At 35.4% G+C, this 20,338-nt stretch overlaps 1 long non-coding RNA gene across 2 annotated transcripts in view; it reads left to right on the top strand.

Moving 5' to 3' along the window:
- The first annotated feature begins 4,868 nt into the window (after nucleotides 1–4,868).
- Nucleotides 4,869–20,338, top strand: part of LOC311085398 — a 28,074-nt gene continuing 12,604 nt past the window's right edge. Inside the window, exons 1-4 of one of the 2 annotated variants that reach the window (XR_014606810.1) lie at nucleotides 4,869–4,948; nucleotides 5,263–5,295; nucleotides 16,978–17,122; nucleotides 18,642–18,791. This is a non-coding gene — a long non-coding RNA (uncharacterized lncRNA). Of the gene's footprint in view, nucleotides 4,949–5,262; nucleotides 5,296–12,974; nucleotides 13,039–16,977; nucleotides 17,123–18,641; nucleotides 18,792–20,338 lie in introns of those variants that run through there. The other variant, XR_014606811.1, reaches the window with a different exon arrangement.

Raw genomic sequence — 20,338 nt, 5'->3', positions numbered from 1 at the left:
GTATGATACAGCTGCAAATAAGTATTTGAACACCTGAGAAAATCAATGTTAATATTTGGTACAGTAGCCTTTGTTTGCAATTACAGAGGTCAAACGTTTCCTGTAGTTTTTCACCAGGTTTGCACACACTGCAGGAGGGATTTTGGCCCACTCCTCCACACAGATCTTCTCTAGATCAGTCAGGTTTCTGGGCTGTCGCTGAGAAACACGGAGTTTGAGCTCCCTCCAAAGATTCTCTATTGGGTTTAGGTCTGGAGACTGGCTAGGCCACGCCAGAACCTTGATATGCTTCTTACAGAGCCACTCCTTGGTTATCCTGGCTGTGTGCTTCGGGTCATTGTCATGTTGGAAGACCCAGCCTCGACCCATCTTCAATGCTCTAACTGAGGGAAGGAGGTTGTTCCCCAAAATCTCGCAATACATGGCCCCGGTCATCCTCTCCTTAATACAGTGCAGTCGCCCTGTCCCATGTGCAGAAAAACACCCCCAAAGCATGATGCTACCACCCCCATGCTTCACAGTAGGGATGGTGTTCTTGGGATGGTACTCATCATTCTTCTTCCTCCAAACACGTTTAGTGGAATTATGACCAAAAAGTTCTATTTTGGTCTCATCTGACCACATGACTTTCTCCCATGACTCCTCTGGATTATCCAAATGGTCATTGGCAAACTTAAGACGGGCCTTGACATGTGCTGGTTTAAGCAGGGGAACCTTCCGTGCCATGCATGATTTCAAACCATGACGTCTTAGTGTATTACCAACAGTAACCTTGGAAACGGTGGTCCCAGCTCTTTTCAGGTCATTGACCAGCTCCTCCCGTGTAGTTCTGGGCTGATTTCTCACCTTTCTTAGGATCATTGAGACCCCACGAGGTGAGATCTTGCATGGAGCCCCAGTCCGAGGGAGATTGACAGTCATGTTTAGCTTCTTCCATTTTCTAATGATTGCTCCAACAGTGGACCTTTTTTCACCAAGCTGCTTGGCAATTTCCCCGTAGCCCTTTCCAGCCTTTTGTCTTTAGTGACTTTGGACAGCTCTTTGGTCTTGGCCATGTTAGTAGTTGGATTCTTACTGATTGTATGGGGTGGACAGGTGTCTTTATGCAGCTAACAACCTCAAACAGGTGCATCTAATTTAGGATACTAAATGGAGTGGAGGTGGACATTTTAAAGGCAGACTAACAGGTCTTTTAGGGTCAGAATTCTAGCTGATAGACAGGTGTTCAAATACTTATTTGCAGCTGTATCATACAAATAAATAGTTAAAAAATCATATATTGTGATTTCTGTTTTTTTTTTTTTTTTTTAGATTATGTCTCTCACAGTGGACATGCACCTACGATGACAATTTCAGACCCCTCCATGATTTCCAAGTGGGAGAACTTTCAAAATAGCAGGGTGTTCAAATACTTATTTTCCTCACTGTATATACACACACACACATAAATGGGCCTTGTAGACCAGCCTAACCCAGTTTGGAGACCAACTAAGACCAGCAAACCACCTTAGACTGGTTTAGTTTTAGTTTTTTTCAGCAGGGTTGGCACTGTTTGAGTATTTGAGTTTTTTTCATAAACGGTTCATCAAGTAAACTGCTCTCACGTGGCACTTTACCAGCTTTAGTGGGTCTTTATCTACCTGTGTGGCCAGAATAACTGCGTGTAAGTCTCTGTGTTTTACAGACGCTGCATGTGACCATTAACAGTCCGTCTGGATCAAAGTGCACTTTTGATAGGTTGAGGTTTTTCACTTTAATGTGGTTCATTGCGGCATTTTGGCCCTCTGTGCCAGCTGGGTAATGTTTAATACTGTCTGGGTCAATGTAAGTGTGTGGGTCACCAATATCAAACATAATCTTGAAGATTTTTATTTTATTTTGGGAAACAAGACACTATGCACTACAAATACATGACACTCTATAATTTAAAAAAGTACAATTTCACTCATCAACCAAAAGTTTCACTGGTAACACTTTATAATAACCTTCATTAAGTATGCATATTAAATTGTATAATGCATAGAGACAACATAAAATGGCATGCAATCAACACATGTAACCTCTGTCTTTCATTAAAAATTATTGAATTTTTTTTTAAATAAGGATAACATGCTTCTTTGTCTGTAAAATATTTGAATCATTACATCATTTTTTATGATTTTTCCCATATTCCCTTTTAGATTTGCAGGAATGTTTCGCAAGTGCAGAGAGACTCTCTCACAAACACACATTATAGGTCTTGAGGTGCAGCTTATTTCTTAAGCTCTTCCGGAAGAAAGTTTGTAGCTTATTTGTGCGAGGCTCCTGTCACACACTGTGTGTGTGTACATGCAAAAGTATGCATGTACGCAGTGTTCTTAATCACCTTGTCAAAAGCCCGCAGGCCTGCATGCTGTGACTCCATCATGGGGTCTTTATTACTTTAATTTGTGTATGCATGTGTGTGTATGACTGAAAAAGGAGTGCAAATTTGGTTTTATTATTATTTTTGTGCTGTGTTCCAGATTTACTGTAGTAAATGGACATTTCCTTTGCATTTCGTTAATACAATAGTTAAGTACAAAATAACTTAACCCTGAAACGCATACCTCCGTTCTTTATCGACCCAGGACGTCATTCACTTTTATTCGCTTTTTAAAATTAGACATCAACCTTCTTAGAATTACTCAATCTATTCATTATCAACAACATAACAAGAAAAAATATATAAAATAATGTCTGTTTACTAATTAAGGTTTTGTAAAAGATGCATAGGGTCGCTAGTGACCCGAGGTATGTAATAGTGTACTTTTTCTAATTGAATCTCGGATGACTCATAATAAGTGCGATTCACCTTTATTCCACAAGGTGCCAATAGGCGCGTTTCCATTACAGATTTGCGCAAAACTTTTGCGATTTTTTTTCCCTTCTAAATATCGATTAAAAAAAACTATTTCGAAATGATGGCGTTTCCATTAAGCGATTAATTCGATTAATGCGACTAAAACGTCATTTTTTTTCCTCTCGCAATAAGTAAAACCATTCCAAAAACCATGGCAACGGACGTTGGTAGGTTTATATATATCACAGCCACGTACAGCACTAGACATTATTATTATTAATGGAAGGAAACGTAGGCGTGTTATCCAAGCATTAATGGCAAGGAAAGACCCTAGACTGTGAGCGGCACATATGAGGTGTTTCTGGGTTTTTCTCACTCATTTCTGCTTCGAGGTCTTGATTGTGGCATTTATTTGAGGTTTAGAATCCAGTATTTCTGTCATTCTTTTGTCTTTTATGAATTTAATAAAGAACTCTGTCTCGTATTCTGTCCAAACACACCGCGCCTTCTAAAGTCAGGTGACTGTAAATGCGCAAAAACTGTTTCCATTGCAGTTTTGCGAAATATTCCTTTTTCGAATTGCCTGAAAAACCTCCTCATGCGAGCGTAAAAACTTTTTTGCGATGGGAGTTTTTGCGAAATTGACGTGTTTCCATTGGGCGTATTTTCAATTCGCAATTTCAATTTGCGCAATTTGAAGGGTAATGGAAACGCGGCTAATGTCTGACACGCCACGTGAGGTTTATCGCGAATATAATCCAGATGCTGAATGTACTGGTGAAATGAGCTCTAACGATGATGATGGTAAATTGAACCCTTCCAATGTCCAAAAGGTAACAAAATATGCTTTATTTTATTATTCTGTAATTGCTATGAAAATATGAGGAAAGTTTTGAGGCAGTTAGAGATCCATTCATAGGCTAGCCTAGATCCGGGTCGCTAAAGACCCGAATATGATTGTTGAAAACATTCATGCATTTAAGGTAGGCCTATAAGAAATGTTTTAAATGTTACTTGTTGCAATGTTTCTACTTTATCTATTTTTGCTTCACTCGCAAGTTTCAAATGAGTCAAAGTAAAACTAACCGTCGTGTAACTCCTAGCAACAACACACAAATCATTAAAATGAACGATTCATTGACTCATTTATAAAGATGATCTTTTTTGCTTCGTTTCTGAATGCATCTGTGTTTTTGAATGAATCGGTTGATTAATTAATAAAAACAGATGCTTTTAGTTCCAGAATAAATCTGTTTTTGAACGAATTACTTCGGTTGAATTAATTATTCAGTGACCTTCTAACTAAAAAAACACACACCAGTGTTCGAACGAATCGAGTTAACGAGTCAATGAATCATTCAAGACAGTCACTTGTCGCTATTATATTGCCATAACGAATTTGCAGAATGAATAAATGAGGCATTTATATAGCGCTTTCATATGTGTACACCTAAAGCGCTTTACAATTCAGGGGATCTCTCCTCAAGCACCACCAGTGTGCAGCATCCACTTGAATGGGAATTATTACGAGGCCATGATTGGCAAGGGCCAATGGATGAAATTTGTAATTAGAATTAGGGGTTACACCCTGTACTCTTTAGGAGAAGTGCCATGTGATTTTTAATGACCACAGAGAGTCAGAACCTCGGTTTAACGTCTCATTCGAAAGACTGTGCTTGTTTCAGTAATAGAGTATAGGCTAGTGTCCCCTTCACTCTACTGGGGAGTTAGGACCATGGTTAGGACCCACACAGACCACAGAGTGAGCGCCCCCTACTGGCCTTACTAACACCTCTTCCAACAGCTACCTAGTTTTCCCAGGAAGTCTCCCATCCAGGTACTAACCAGGCTCAACCCTGCTTAGCTTCAGTGGGCAACCAGTCTTGGGCTACAGGGTGATATGGCTGCTGGCAGAATGAAATAATTGGTTCCTTATAAAAATGTCAGTTGATGAATCATGCACTGTAAGACATTAAATAAGGTCATTTTTAATTTCATGACGGCATGTTTAAGAGTAGGCTAATTTTACAAATCAGAGATGCCAAAACAACAATATTACGTATGTATTTTTGTGTCAACACAGAACTGAGCCAGAACTCTCTCCATCAAATGACAGTAAAAACTCAGGTAATTACACAATTTATTATCCTGATATCTGCCTAAATGTTTTTGACCCTCAACATCCATAAAATCATGTTGATTGCTTGTAATATGTGGTATTAAGTGTGTTTTGTCTAGTGACTGTCTTTATGGTGCCATATTGGATTTGAGAGCTACATGGAGAAATATAGCTTATGTTTCTGTATTTTAGTCACGACTAGTTGTATGAGTGCATTATGGTACATTTGTGGAGTTTTTGTGTCATCTTGGAGCTTCAAAGCCTCAGTCCGGATTCACTTTCGTATGGATGCCTTCACAAGTTTTCCTTTTGTGTTCCACAGGAGAAAGAAAGTCGAGTTTGGAGCGACATGAGGGTGAGTAAATGATGACAGAGTGTAAATTTTCGGATGATTATCCTAATCCTAAACCTATAATGTTGATCCAAGAAACCCCATTTGAACTAGTTTGGACTTGTAATCGAGACCAAATCCAGCGTTTCCTCAAAGGGTCGTGTGTTAGATTGAGCGTCTGACACCAGCTGCAGAGGACACACTGTGAAACTCAGGAGATGACACACACAGATCACCTCTAAAAATACCCCTCACTCAGGAAACGGCACAAACTTGCACGCCAGGGAACGTTCGTGGCTATTTTCGCTGCCGTATTTGTTTATCGTTCATAGCCATATCCTTCAGCTGCGATCCTTTAAAATGCAGATTATAAATATTTAAATATAAATGCCACTGTTTGTTGCAACGTAAAATTTGATTAGACCTGCTCTGCAACGTCTGAGTGAGTTGTTTTGAGATTTTCAGATAAGTTGTTTACCTAGGCCTACTTTCGTTTAGCTCGCATGTTTGTTTTGAACAAACAAATTAGCGGACGTGGTTGAAACGGTCGAGCGAAAACGTACAAAATTGGAATGTCTAGCAAATGAGTCATATGATTTACCCTCATAATAAACAACAAAGTGTGGCATTCCTGTTGTTTTGCAGCTAGCCTAGCGTTTCCTAGCGTTAGCCTAGCGTTTTAAATTGTAAACTTTTTTTTTTCCTGCTCTCTCTTTGGTGTATTTTAATTTTTAAATAATATGAAGAATTTTGGTAATAGGTCTGTTTGATTGTTGTCAAAAATTATAGGCCTATACACATACACACACACACTCACACAAGAAAATTGCTAATTAAGATCAAAATGTGTTGCAAAGAAAAGTCAGAATCTGAGACATTAGTAAATAAACTAAACTTGCATGGTTAAACTAAACCGTTTTTGTGCACGTAAATAGTACACCGCACATCTACCATCAATAACACAGAGAAAAGGAGAAATTGTGGAGGGAAAATACAGATGGCGGCATGAAAGAATGATTGTGAAAGGCGGTAAATTTGTGAAAGAATGTAAGAGAGACAGAAATAGGGCTGTTATGATGTTCCCCTTTCAAAATGAGATAGAAGACAGATTTGTATCTGTTTAGCATTATACTAGCGTCAATCTTTCCACACTGATCTTTGTCTAAACCCAGACTGACTCAGTATATTCTTTTAGCCATTCACAGGATTCAATAATGCTGATAAACACATCTATTTGTCTATATTTCTTTCTTTTCTTTTCTGTCTAAAGACTCTTATTTGGTCTAAAATAGGAACTAGGCACCATTCAAACCCATTTATTCACGTATAAGGGGTGGAATTCGTCTGAGCTGTACTGTAGAAGCCAATCATTTGTGTTGAGACTACAGATGTCTTCAGTCATGTGACTCCTGGCACACATTCAGGTTCATCTAAATTTAAATATAATGTGTTATGACACTGGCTTCAGAGATATTATAGTGTGTGTGTGTGTGTGGAAAAATTATATGATCAATAAGTTATGACAACATATGTTTTTAAATTGCTTTAACTAATCAAAATAAGTTCCACTTAGTTATACAAGATTAACTTATATTTTTAAGTCAGTTTAATATATTTTAAGTTGATTGTACTTAATTTAAGGCAGCAACTTTTTTTATACATTGAAAAAACTGTATAATTTTTAAAGAACTATGTGGGATTAATTACATAGTTAATCCCACATAGTTTTTAACTAATTACATAGTTAATCCCCCCCCCCCATACATTTTTTTGTATCTTATATCCTATTTTATTTGGCTTTGCATTGCTTATTTTACTACATCAATCTTCTCTCGTTGTAATATTTCATGTCTCCAATGCACCGTTCTGCATTGATTCAGGTGTGCACTGGTATTGTTCTGTATTGTACTCATAAATAAGTAAACTTACACTCTATAAATAAGTAAAGGATGTATTATGTAAGAGTTTTAAGTGAAGGTGGTAATTCTTGAGGTGTGATCTTGCTGTCATGGTCTTCATCCGCTAATGTTCTGTGAGGCCTTGGGCCTTTGAAAGGACCCGGTGAAAATGATGTACTGTCTGCAATTAGCATGACTACCCAATTAAATGTGCAGCCATTCAGATGGTGTGTGTGTGTGTGTGTGTGTGTGTGTGTGTTCACGGGTGTAGTTGGCTCTGGAGGATATGAACACACAGGGAAGATTCTTTATGCCCACGGCCAATTTGTCACTTTAATTGCACTGCTGCCTTTGCAGTTGATTATCTGCCATTAGAAACACACGTACACACTCTCTCACACACACACACACACACACACACACACACAAATGTGTATATAAGCAAGCATTCATGTGAATGCACAAATGTAATGGTTAAAAGAAGCCACATGACTTCTGACAGACAGAGAATCTGCAGTGAAGTATCCTGCTAATAACTTCAGCAAATTAACACAAATTTCTGCACATTTTAGGAGCATATGTGCGTAATTAACGACTCGCAAGCAAATTTAGATCATTAGTTGTTTTCTAAATTGATATATCATCATCGCCATCCGTGTCCATGTTGAATAAAACTTCCCCTGGACTCGAATAAATTGAGTTTTTCCAGCCAAGGCTATTATAGCCGCGGGGTTAAACAGGCCTGCGGTGATCTGCATTTACATGTAATTAGCGGCGCTGTTCGGAGTTCGGTAATGTCAGACATCATCAGCGTCTGTGCTTCTCTCTGCGGCCTTTTGGGGTTTGTGGCACTAGAACGTGTGAGACGGTGCCAGTTTGCCAGAGGTGTATTCTGAGTGTCAGCTGTCAGAATATGTAAATATGCTGAAAGTTTTGTCTAGAAATAAAGAAAGCAGTCTTTCGCAATTCGCAGTCAGTTTGCGAAAAAAACGTTTTGAACCGGTTTACCGTTTTTTGTTGTTAGACAAAAAGATAGTTGACATTTTAAAACAATAAATAATTCAACATTTGGCACAATCTAAGCAAGTAAGCCATGAACGTTTTTTGCGCTATGGTAATTTTACCTCAGGTATGAACGCAAAGTGGAGCTTTTATAAAATTATGACAACAGTAATATGATAAAAAAGGTTAATATGTTCGATAAATAATACATTTTGAATAATAATTATCAGAATAGACAATTCTACTTTTTTAATTAAGCATTTTAATATAGTTGATTAGCATAACAGTTAGCTAGTTACGGTTTAGCATAGTAAGCTATCTGAAATAGCTAGCTTATTTTCTGAAATTCACCAGAATCTGAAAATCATTTTATCAAATTAAATTTCTTATACATGGACAATTTGTGACTAATTTAACTAGCAAGCTAGCATTGTACCGACAATAACAAACATTAAACTACACCTAGACGTTGTAAAACTAGGTTGTTGCCAAGGTGTTGAAACGGCTCTAGATACGGTTCAGTAACTCTTTCTATGAGATTTTTATGCCAGATGAAAATATTGATATATTTCACACAACTGTTAAACTTTGATGTATATTTGACATATTTAGCGCTAAACGAGATAAACAAATTTGTTTAAACCCATACATGAGCAATGGTACTAGTGATGTTAGTCTAATTTTCTCATTATACTTCATTGCTTACTCCGCCCATGTTAACAAACCTAACAAGAACAAATGTTATGTGACGAATACAGCTTGTGTTTTGTAGCTCTGATAGTATGAAATGCAAACGTACTACCTCGCCGCCGTCGCAGTGATGAGCAGAGATTGTGTGAATTGAAACGCTCTGAAAGCGCCACAGGAGATGTGAAAACACTTTACGTGTCATGATATGTCATTACCGGCCACAGCTGATATAATGACGGCGTTTTCTAAACGTGCAATTTTCACAATTATTCCTTGTCAAACTAGCAAAGGAATACAGTGAGGAATGCGAAGAAAAGGCCTCCGTGTGTTTGCGAGTAAATGTAGATGTGGCAATAGCCTCTGTGGGCATGCTGTGTGTAATCAAGCAAAAATAGACGCAGGCGGTAAGCGCACTGACACAACACACACTCCTCACACCCGCACGCTTGCTGTACAAGCGAGTTTGTCGCTAATCTGACTCCTGTTGTCAGACAAATCGTCCTTCGTTTTCCCTGGTGTCAGACATCTCAGACTGCCTCATGGTTCTGTCCATCTGACCTGTTTTTTTCCTGTTTGGTAATGGTAACACATTCCCGGCTTACAAAAATATGCTCTAAGAACGTTTTGCTAATGTTCATTAATACATTATTTCTGAATGTTCAAAACTTACAGTTTTTAAATGTTTTAAAACGTTTTTTAACGGTTATGCGAACATTAAAGGGTTGGTTCACCCAAAAATGAAAATTCCCATAATTTACTCACCCTCAAGCCATCCTAGGTGATTATGCCATCCTTTCTTTTTTCAGCCAAACACGATGTCCTGGATCTTCCCAGCTTTATAATGGGAGTGAATGGGGTAGCCTACCATAGATTTTGAAGCCCAAAAAAGTACATCCATCCATCATAAAAGTAATCCATACCATGGGGTTAATGAAGGCCTTCTGAAGCGAAGCGGTGAGTTTTTGTAAGAAAAATATCCATATTTATAACTTCATAATCTATAATCACTGGCTTCCGGCAACGGGCGTATGCGAGTCTTGTTCCGGCGGAAAAGTGACCTCTGACCCGACGTATCGACGAACGTGTAAGCGCAGAGGATAGAGCAACACCGGTCATGAATTAGAAGTCTAAAACGACAATTTTTAAAGAGAAATGTCGAAGGAGCTTGAGTTTGTTGCCCAGCTCTTGTTTGAACCGCGAGAGGCGTCTACTCTCAACTAAGAGGTCACTCTCCAGACAAAATATTTTATTGGCTTAAAAACTCCCCATAAGCAAAGCTAGCATTATTTCAAATAGCATGGTGTGCTATGCTAGCTGAGGAAATCCCATTGAGATGAATTGGAATGCTAACAGACAGCTTTCTTCAATGCTTAATAGCTTCCTCCTTAAGTTAGTAGTGTGTAGTGTTGCTAAAAAAGGTGGATTAACTAGTTTAGTTTCCCAAGCAGTTTATGAGGTGCAGTTTCAGTTGTCTATGTACTCTCTGCTGTAAACAGCAAAGCTGCATGCTAGGTTTTGGAACAGAGCTAATGTGTTAGCACAACACAGAATCTAACACTTACCTGCACCCCGCCGTGACAAACTCACTGCCATCGTGATATCGCACCTCAGCGGTGGCGGAAATGTGAATGCATTTCCGTGTGTGTGTGTGTGTGTTGTGTTTGGAGATAATTTCTAGCGTATCTCACTTTTGGGTCCTGCTCTGAACCCACAGTACAGATGAAAAACATTCTCTGATTTTAATCAAACAACATGTTTTTAATGACCGGTGTCCCAAAGCACCATTTCACCATTTTGAATCTGCTGCCAAAACAGTCATTATGGCATTAATGGTGAATCAATAGAGCGCAGGCTGGATTCCAGGAATCTTGAATCGATTCCAAAGCGGACAGCCGTTCCTTGTGGACCTCAGAGAACTTTAGACCTGTAATATAAGAAACTTCATTATCTGAGAGTGAAATGCAGGTTAGATTTCTCTCGGTACCGCTGACAACTTAATAAAAATAGGAATATAAAAAGTGGCATTGGTAATTTTATTTCCTAGCTGTATATTAAGTATACAGCTAGGGAAAATAAAGATACAATGAATTCTGCAGTGAAAGAACTCTTATAAAAAGGTGTTGTGGCGGTATAGTGCAGTGATATATCAGCTGGTAATACCATGGTCATTTTTAATACTTTTATGGCCTTATTCCTGAATAGTACTTTGTAATCCATGTACTATGGTATTTACATGCACTCCAAGGTACTCTCAAGAATACCATGGTAAATGTCATATAACACTGCTATGGTGTTTTTGGGGGTTTTTTTCAGTAGTTTTAACAGATAATTATTAACAAAATGTGTTTATTTATTTTAATTATGTCCAAAAACTGTAAAATATTCTTCAAGAATTTATTTTTATTTCCAAATCAAAAGTACCACAGTCAAATAATAATTATTATTAACAAACTCTTGACAAATATACCAATTTTTTGGACATCATTTTCAAATACATTTCTTCCATTCTCCTTTGTTTCTTTCCTTCCCATTTTTTTAAACTTATTAATATTTATTAAATATTACTTTTATTATTATTATTATTAGTAGTAGTAGTAGTATTTATTTAAACAATCTACAGAAAAATATGCCACAGTTTTTCTTTCTTTCTTTCTTTTTCCACAAACATTATAGTGTTTTCATTTTTTAATTTTTTTGTCAGAAAGAATTGAGAGTCTCAAGGTTATGAATGTTGGATCTAATCATAACAGAGGTTGTTTACATAATAACATTTTTAAAGATACAGAAGCAAAAAAACAGACCGTTCAGATCTAAGAGTCAGAGAGTGGGTGGAAAATGGTCTTTTGAAACTAAATTATGACATTCTTTAGTGTCAGAAACCTTGCCTAACGTTATAAGTAGACTTAAATGGTGTGGAATATGGCCCTTTAAATGCATCCGCATGACCCCTTAAAGTCTCAAGACATAAAAGGGGGGTTGTTAAAACTAAAGACGGCCATTGTGACCTCAAATGGAGATGGAACGATCTCGAGAGAGAGAGAGAGAGAGAGAGAGAGGGATAGAAGCTTGCACCATGTTTGCACGGCACACAGAAAAGTGTGGTGCAATAATTAGCCCTGACAGTGATGGATGCGACAGCTCAAAGCTCATGGGGTTTTGTGTAAAGGCACACATATAAGCGCATGTTGGACATGTTTGGTTTTTCTGGTCCTAAAAGAAGACAGGCTGGCAGATTTGTAATCAAAATATATATGGTTGGGGGGTAATTTTCGCTTAAAAATGCGGTAGTGATGTTGAATATCGATTGTTTCATTCCCAAAGCTGTGTTACTGACGACATATATCAGACTTTAATGAAATCAGAGAATTTTTTCCTTGCAGTTTGCTTTGTTTTCTGAATAAATGCCATACGCTGCAGCAGATTAAATTAACACAGGGAAATTTACATTTCTCCAGGGTGTCTAGCATCCGTAAGTGTGTGTGCAAGAGAGGACCGCTCTGTGTTTCGGTGATAAGTTGTGCTTTCTATATGAAATAGCTGCCGGCTATCGAGTACTGGTTTATAAACGCTCTTTGAAATGCTACTCAGTTCTGAGGGTGACTAAATTCTGACCGTAATTCACCTCGTGCTATGGAAATTCGGTCACTGAGTCACATGAGCATGTAGGATTTTGTTGTGCAGTAGGCCTACTTGAAGATGCCTTATAAAAATCGAAATTGTAGGTTTACAGCCAAAAGAGAGATAATTTACCATGTTTTACACAGCTATATTTGTAAGCATTAGCTAAACTGGCTTTATTATCATGCAACAAAGAAACTTTTACACTGTGAAAAATGATTTTTCAAAGTTGCAAATTAAACAGATTACTTGGATTACTTTTTACAATAAAAAAGTTACATAAGATTGGATTACTTTTTACAAGAACATCCGTTTACTTTCCAGTTCTTTGTAATTGTTTGTGAAATTTACTAGCAATTTCTGAGTGGAAATTGTTTCACAGTAAACCCTAACCCACAGTGTTTTTCAATGTATGGAGCAAAAGTTAAGGTTATTTTTTTCCCACCATTTCCATAGCGTAACATTACGCTAAACCATTTTTTGTCTGTTTTACAGAAAACTAAGGCTGTAAATTTTAATGCGCCATTCAGGAACATCAACGCTTTTTAAATAAGCATTGGTAAGTCAATTTCATTTTAGTAAATTTTAGCTACTTTTTTGGTAGCAAAATATTAAGCTAAATGCTACCATTGTTATAGTTTTATTATGTGTTTATCTGTTCAAGTTGTGCCAATATACTGTTTTGATTATAAAAATATATTAACATCCGATATTTAATGTTAAAGTTATTACTTCTTAAATAGCTTCAATATAATAAACTACTTTTCGATATTAGCTTGTAGTGTAACTTGGTAACACTTTACAGTTCCATTAGTTAATATTGGTTAATGCATTAACTAACATAAACAATGAGCAATACATTTTATTTTGTTAATAGAAATACAACTGTTCATTGTAAGTTCATTTTAGCTCTTCCATTAAATAATATTAATAGAAAGAACTTTTGATTTTACAGTTTTTCTCGATTGCTTAAACACATTTCTTGAACCTATGCCTCGTATTCTCAAAACAGTAAACACAAATCCATAACGTCTCATCCAATTCCCCAAACATCGTATTTTCAGGTCAAAATGAAGCTCTACACTCAAAACCATTCACTCTTGCTGAAAAAACAAACTTTGCCCTCAGACATCACACACAAGCCCTCACAAACACACACACTACAACATAGTCTTACACACTGGTGCAATAAATTCAAAACAATACTACAAAAAACGGTAATACGTTAGTTATGTTGCTTGTGGTTCTCCACCTCAAAAACCTTTTCACATGATGAACACAACAAAAGATACAACAAATGTATACATTTACACATTTCCTTAATGTACTATACAGTATAATACACCAAAACATCAACAAAAAAATACTTTGCCCCAGCATCCCGTCTTTGGTCTTCACAGGCCTCCACCTCTTCCTTCACCTCTTCCTCCACTCTCTACTACTCTTCCTCCTCTTCCTCGCTGGTGTCCTCGACCTCTTATATCATGTCTCTCTGGATCCATTGTTCCAAAACTATCTATTGAAGGTTCTAAATGGTGTGTGATCAATTTTGACTCTTAGTGTTTCCACTTGGGTAATTGTGTGCTAACTGAGCTGAAGCTGTGCTGACTTGAGTGAACAATATTGAATGCTAATGGTTTATACTTGACAACATGGTGTATGCAATGAGAAATTAATGGATTTGTGTGTAGAGTTTTGCAGTGACAGTTCAACGAATCTGACTCATGTGTCAAAACAGGGGAAGGTTGTTTAAAGTTTAGGGAAATGGATGTGTTTTAAAAAAAAATGGTGTTATGGTTTTGAAATTTTAGTTCAAAAGCCTGGTTATAGTGTTTAAGCAATCGAGAAAAACTGTAATAATGTATTAGTAAATGTTGAATTAAGTTTAATAAGTTTAGTTTAGAAATATTTTCATTGTTAATTTATGTTCTATGAAACCTTATTGTAAAGTGTTATGTAGCATCAAAAGCTACATTTTTAAATATCATATTTAGTTTTATAGTAACTGTAGTTACATTGATCTAACCATTATTTTACTATTGTTAACTATAAAAAGTTGTCATTTTATTGTGGCCAGCCTAAGGCACACCTGTGCAATAATCATGCTGTCTAATCAGCATCTTGATATGCCACAGCTGTGAGGTGGATGGATCATCTCGGCAAAGGAGAAGTGCTCACTAACACAGATTTAGATAGATTTGTGAACAATATTTGAGAGAAATAGGCCTTTTGTGTACATAGAAAAAGTTCAGCTCATGAAAAATGGGGGCAAAAACAAAAGTGTTGCGTTTGTAATTTTGTCCAGTGTATGTTCAACTTAATTTTTTACAGTATATGGTAGATTTTAATAATTCTCATCTACAGTGTTTTATGGTGTTAATACAGACATTTCCACTTTATATCCTGCATATTTTATCAACTCATGTTAAGAAACATGTTTCCAGCTGTATAGGCTAAATAAATTTAGATTAGCATTCATCTACTTTGTAGGCTACCAAACAAAATGAAACTGCTTAAAGGCTTTTAAATCTAGGCTATATTGATTTTAAGTTGGTAAGGAATAGATGTACTCTAAGAAAGGAAGTTAAAATCTGTTTGAAAGCATTTATTGTCCGTTAAATAGCACTTATGATCCTACTGTAAGATTAAAGCATTGTGTCACGGTTTGCCTCAGGCAAGGGCTTTGCTTTGGCGTGTTTGTTTGCGGAGATCTGAAACGGGATTAACTTAATTTAATCCTTCATTGAAACCTCCACCTCCCAAACCCTCAAATTAAGCAGCACAGAAACCGGAAAAGCTGGTTTCTGGATCAGGCCACATCGTCAAACACTTAGTCACGAGTGAGTGATTTCAACCTAGCATGTGTTTCAGTAGCGGGAAGAGATATCAACATCCAACACCAAAGAATTAATTTATTATTCCACATCCTTTTTTACGAGGTCATTTGGTTTCTATTGGATAGCCTATATAATGAATTATTTGATAGCCAGACGACATATGACAAGCCTGACTTCAATATTTGTGGAACATTTAAATTCAGAGATGTGTTATCCATAAGATAATTTCCATTTGACTCCATTAATTCACGGACTGCCGCACAAAACCCTGCTGTCATAACGGCTGTTGTACATCAAAACATATCGCAGCGCTGAACAAGACTCCTACGTATTGTTAATGAAACTCATTTAAATGAGTCATTTATCAGGGCAGAAACACAGCTGTTCGCCTCTCCAAGCCCTGAAATCTTCATCAGAGATCTAAATTAAAAAAGCTCGTATTATTTCTCGACTGGACAGTTGGGGGTTGCTGAGATCTAAGACTAGCCTTTTTTTATTTTTATTATCGGTGCAGAAAGGTATTTAATTGTGTAGCAGCAGAAATGCTAACATGTTTTCTGCCTTATTTTGAAATGACATTTCAAGATATTGTACATTCAAACAAATTTTTATTTGTTTATTTTAAAACCGATAATTCTGGTCTTGGATGCTGATTGGTCAGTACAGTATCCCAGGCTTTTAAAAAAAGATATGAAGTAAAATACCTGCTCACTTTAACCTGTTAACCTCAGCTTGAGTGACACATAATTCATTTTCTGTGTAAAATATCGTTTTAATGAAAATTTGTGTTATCTAGCAATTGTATTATATAAACAATATAAATATAGTATGCTTTAAAAAAAAAGCTATATAAATAAAAATAATATACTATATATATATATATATATATATATATATATATATATATATATATATATACACATACATAATTCATAGATTCTATTGTTAATTAATTAATAATAATTATTATTATTATGATTTAATAACTGTTATTAATATGATTATACCATAATATCATGACTATTGCAATTTCTCAATATAATGAAACTATATATAGTATTATTATTTTTTTTTAAATGTATTCATATAATTGCTGTACAATTAATTATTGATGTATAAATATATATTTATAGTACATTAATTTTTTTTACATTTTTGAATAAAATTATATATTAATTATAATAATATTTATTAAATATAATGTTATGTTTATATTATATTATAAATTATATAATATTAAAATGTAAAATATATAATATTTATGTATTTAATTATATTGATTTGAATCATGTAACTTTAAATGTAATATATCATTATTATTATATGTATGTATATATCATTATATAATTATGAATAACTTATATATTTATGGATACTATATATATATATATATATATATATATATATATATATATATATATATATATATATATATATATATATATATAAATTCATATAATTCATATTAGAAATGTATTATTATTATTCACTATTTTTATGCTTATTATATAAATAATAGAAGTTAAAATATTGAATGTGTGTGTATTGTTATGATGTTTAAGGCATACAGCAGAATATATGGTTAAGCACAAATTTCTTATTATCGTTCTATTTAATAGTTCAATTCCAGTCACACACTTTGTCTTTGTTCTGTGTTTTAGCTCCTGTATTTCACGGATGACATCACCTCGGGGTGTGTTTCTCATCCGTGAGGATGGACCTGCGGGTTTGATCTCCCTGGATCAGCCACATACTGTTTGACATCATGTGACACCTGCTGAACCACTGACACACTGAAACAGACAGGTGTGTGTGTGTGTGTTTTTGTAACGTTCAGGGACGTGACCCATAAACCTGCCTATACCTGCTTATGTGTGTGTGCTGTTTCGTTTGTGTGTATGTTTTTAACCTTGAAGGTCAGGCTCAGGTGCTAGCGCGTTAATGATGTGTACATGCCCTGCAGATCAACTCTCACTTGTATTTGATCTTTTGATATTTGCAATGGTTTTTGGGTCAAAAAAATAATGTAATGTGTGCAAATAGATGTAAAGCCCGGCACGTTTGCAGACACAATAAAAGAAATAACATCAGACAGCAGACAAAACAAAACTAAAAACACTGGCTTTCAGGTCAGATGCCTCTTTAAAGTGTGTTTCAAACGATTCAACATAAACACTCTTTGTTCTTGGTTTCATTTGAGTACAGGCCGTATAATGGGTAAGTGTTTTCTCTTACAAAAAAATACATTGATGTTGCTTTGATACTATACTATGGAACTGAATGATTACCATATTATACCCAAATTAAAAAACATAGTACTATGATATAATATATATATTTATATAGCTTTTTAAAGCAATAAAAATATATTACTATATGTGACCCTGGATCACAAAACCAGTCACAAGTCGCACGGGTATATTTGTCGCAATAGCCAACAATACATTGTATGGGTCAAAATGATACATTTTTCTTTTATGCCAAAAATCATGAGGATATTAAGTAAAGATCATGTTCCATGAAGATATTTTGTAAATTTCCTACCGTAAATATATAAAACATTTATTTTTGTGAGTGAATGCAGCACAATCGCGAACATAAATGGACAACTTTAAAGGCGATTTTCTCAATGTTTTGATTTTTTCGCACCCTCAGATTCCAGATTTTCAAATAGTTGTATCTCGGCCAAATGTTGTCCTATCGTAACAAACCATACATCAATGGAAAGCTTATTTATTCAACTTTCATATGATGTATAAATCTCAGTTTAAAAAAATTGACCCATGCGACTGGTTTTGTGGTCCAAGGTCACATATATATTAATAATATATACATTCTACCATTTACACCATATTTATGTAACACTATTGTAAATATATAACTTTTATATATACTTTCATACAACAGAAATGTTTTGGGGGAAAAAACAAAAAATTATTGGATATTTGTCATACGGTACTATGATACTGCTTTTTACGTCTTTTTGGCCGTATACCATGGTATTTTTGTAAGTATTTTGGAGTATACCATGTAAATACCACAGTACATGAAATTCAGTACCTTGTATTGATCAAAGTACCATGGTATTACCATCGGATACCATCATTGCAACATGGTCCTGCTAAAGATTGGGGATTGTGGAGATGTTGTTTCAGATACGTTGCTCTCTTGGTTTTGAAGGGCATCTTTTCAGTATTTTTGTGTTGACAGCGCAGTTTTTCATGATGTTAGCTGTTGGGACGGCTTTGATGCAGGAAGGGTGGGCTGTCGCTGGGAGTTTGGAGTGTGTTCGGTGACGAGGAACATAACAGAGTTATTTCTATAGACAGGACAGTGAGGAGAAGCCTGAGGAATGAACACACGCAAACACAGACACATCGAGTGCTGCAGGGACAACCGTCCCCAGACGCTTCAAATGGACAGAGTAAGGAAGAGGTCACCTCTATATTTGGCAAGGTCATCGAAGAGCCTGGAGGTAAAACGAATGATGTTTCATACTTGTGTGATTTTGAAAATGAGGCCTTGTTGAACTCATAGGGAGGACATTAATGATGTGATGAGCAGATGTTAGAAGAGGGTGAGGAAGTGAATGCTCTTTTAGAGGAGGAGAGGGACATCTCTCCATCCAATTTCACCTGTTCAGCTCTGATAGCTTCACTGGTGGGGAACAATGATGCAGAATAAATTTATGACCACTACAAAAAACATCTTGTCAGTAATGTTATATGAAAAAAGAAAATGGTTGCTAATTTAAATTATATTGGTTAAAATTATAAGGTTATATTTGTTGTACTAATTTAAAGGTTATAAATGTATACTTATTTCAATAAAAAAAATCAAAATATTTAGTTACTTTTTGTCACAATATATATATATAATCATACTTAATAATAATAATAATAATAATAATATTATATATAATCATACTTCAATATTTTAAAAAACATTCTGCATTTTGGTATAAAATAATTGCTGAATTAAACAAATTCTCATTAAAACAATATATTAATTAATATTATACATTATTTAATAACAATATTATATATGAATTTGTTGTACTAATTTTAAACCTAATGAATTTATGCCTAAAAGACAAAAATGTTTTAATGTTTTTGAAAGACTTCTTTTTTAGAAGGCTGCATTTATTTGATGAAAAAAACAGTAATATTGTGAAATGTTATTACAATTTAAAAAAACTGTTTAATTAAAAAAAGTTTAAAAAAATCACTTTTTCATTTTATTATTTTTTTAATATTATATATATATATATATATATATATATATATATATATATATATATATATTTTCCTTTATTAGTTGTATGTTCATGTCAATTCATGTTGGATCCTCATTGTTTAATACCAATTCCCTTTGTTTTTAAGTGATAATATACACCTAATATACTATGAAGATAGTACATATATAATATCTCATATTGCCATCTTAACTAGCATCATTGTAGTATAGTTTACTATTTTTTTATTATCATACTTCAAATTAAGAGTAGCAGTTTGAAAGTATCTTCCCCACCATTAAAACCGCTTCCTCTTTCTCTCTGCCGCCCATCATCATCAACATCATCATCGTGCTGTTCTGTTCAGGTCACCTGTCCTTGACCCCTCTGCTTTGTGTGCTCGGCTTTCTGGAAGTTTCTCTGATTTGCCGTGTCGTGCGGTTCATCGAACCCCTCAGAGGGTCTTTCACCTGTCTCCTAACAGCTCCCAGAATGCAACACTGCGCAGAACAACACAAGCCTGGCAATTAGAGAAATGGAAACTGGAGTGCTCTTCCTAGAGGGGAAATAATTGGATGTTAGAGCGCGTATGTGTGGACTGACTTGATTTACTTTTCTCATAGCAATTACTGTCATCGAATAAAATGCAGCAATTTCAGCATTATTGGAATCGTTACCTTTACGCCCCTGTAGTTTATTACAGACTTTCTTATTTGGACACTGCAGATGAATGAAAGTAAGCAGTCAGTGGCTCTAAATGGGATTTATTTGCTAAGATAAACGTTCTT

Source organism: Abramis brama, assembly GCF_963993115.1.
Source record: "Abramis brama genome assembly, chromosome: 6".
Taxonomy (NCBI): domain Eukaryota; kingdom Metazoa; phylum Chordata; class Actinopteri; order Cypriniformes; family Leuciscidae; genus Abramis; species Abramis brama.
This window is presented reverse-complemented; position numbering and strand designations above follow the sequence as displayed.